Genomic DNA, 1,911 nt, shown 5'->3' with positions numbered 1-1,911 from the left:
TTATTATTAAATTTTTTTATTTAATACGTTCCGTGCCAAGGCGTTTTTGCTTGACTTGTCGTTCAGGCCATTTGATGTCACCTGAAACATGAAATAATCGTGACTTCCGCGCGATCTACACAAATTTTCAAACAAATTCGTTGGATAGTTTCGTTTTTACAGATTTTTTGCCGCTTTTTGGCCATTTGGCACCACTGTGCGAGGTCGCGTCGAGGCACCGTGGATGGTCATCGCCGCGGACATGATGGGCCCGCTCCCTCCGAGTCGCGCGGGTTTCTCGTATTTGTTAGTAATCCAGGACTTGTCTACGAAATGGATCGAGTGTTGTCCCCTCCGGCGGGCAACCGGGGTAAAGATTTCCGAGGCCCTAGAAAATCAAGTTTTCTCGCGATGGGGCACACCGGAAGTGCTACTCACCGACAACGGTATCCAGTTTGTCAACAAAGCCATTCATGAGCTTGCAAGAACGTACGGTATCGCGATAACGACGACGCCCCCAAGCGAACCCCATAGAGCGGGTGAATCGCATTTTAAAAACGATGATCGTTTCCAATATGGGCCGAGATCACCGCGATTAGGATCTCAATCTACCGAGTTTTCGTTTCGCGTATAATACCGCATACCACACTGCATTCCAATCCTCGCCAGCATTTTTGAATATCGGAGGAGAGCCGGGACCGCGGGCCTGTAAACGAGCGGACGATGAACCGTCACTAGATTTAGAACCTTTTTGTAACCGGTACGGAAGAATGGAGAAATCGAGTATCGCGCTTCTCGCCTATGAGTCACAGGTGAAAAATTTCGCGGTGGGAGATCGTGTCTTGCGGCGTCAGCGAATTTTATCGTTCGCCGCGCAGAATATCGCTGCGAAATTATGCCCGAAATAGTGCGGGCCTTTCCGGGTGAGTACAATATTATCGTCGGTTGTCTACCGCCTCAGCACCGTGGAGGGGAAGGAGGCCGGAAAAGCACACGTGGCCGACCTAAAGACGTACACATCACCAAGCAAGGGGGCCCCTTGTGCAAAAATCCTTACGTTTACCACCTTACAGATGTCCCGAGGAAAACATCATATTCTGGAAGCGTGCCAGGTCGTCCTAGATGACCTGGCCCGTATTTACCGGTATCTGGAATCGCTGCGGTGCTATTATGAGACCCTCCCGGACCAGTTGGGGCCGAGCCTCGAATCTATCCCGGTTTTATCAGAGGTGTTCTGGGGGAACACTCCCCCGGGCGACGCGATCGAAGTCCCAACAGCAGATCTCCTGGGATCCTTCGAGGGAGAGACGGATCCACTAACGACACCGTCGGACCCGAAGCCGGAGAAACCGGCGCCGTCACGACCAAAGGAGGGCAGCCCCAACGACCGGGAGAAGCCGGGGCCCAGCAAGAAGGCGGAAGCACCGCCTCGACGCCCTACTGCACCACGTCCCGCCATCACTCTTTCCCCGCGGCGCCCGAGAAGCGCCCCCAATAAGACGTGGCAAGAGTATTGGCGGCGGGCCCGCGCCGACATTCACCTGCCCCCGATCCGGCACAAGGCATGCTGGAACTGCGGACAGGACGGGCACTTGCACAGCGAGTGCCCCGAACCGGGGAAGCGGCACTGCTATCGGTGCGGCCGCCCCGATTGCTCGGTGCGCACTTGCGCAACATGCGGACCCTCTTGGCGGGCAGACCCTCTCAACCGTCCGCGGGAGGACTAACGTGCCACCGCCGTTTCTACTCCCCCGACCACTACCGCTCGCGTCCCGTACATAATCACATGAGTTTTCTTTCATTTTCTTTTCGAGATTCGATGTTCCTTTTTTTTCGTACGGGACAGCCGGCACGGCCCCTGCCGAACAGTATTTGTATCTTGTACCTGAATCCATATTCCAAATAATAGTTTAAGTTTTCGTGTGTGTTCTG

This window comes from Halictus rubicundus, chromosome 14, assembly GCF_050948215.1.
Source record: "Halictus rubicundus isolate RS-2024b chromosome 14, iyHalRubi1_principal, whole genome shotgun sequence".
Lineage (NCBI taxonomy): Eukaryota > Metazoa > Arthropoda > Insecta > Hymenoptera > Halictidae > Halictus > Halictus rubicundus.
Note: the sequence above shows the minus strand (reverse complement) of the source record.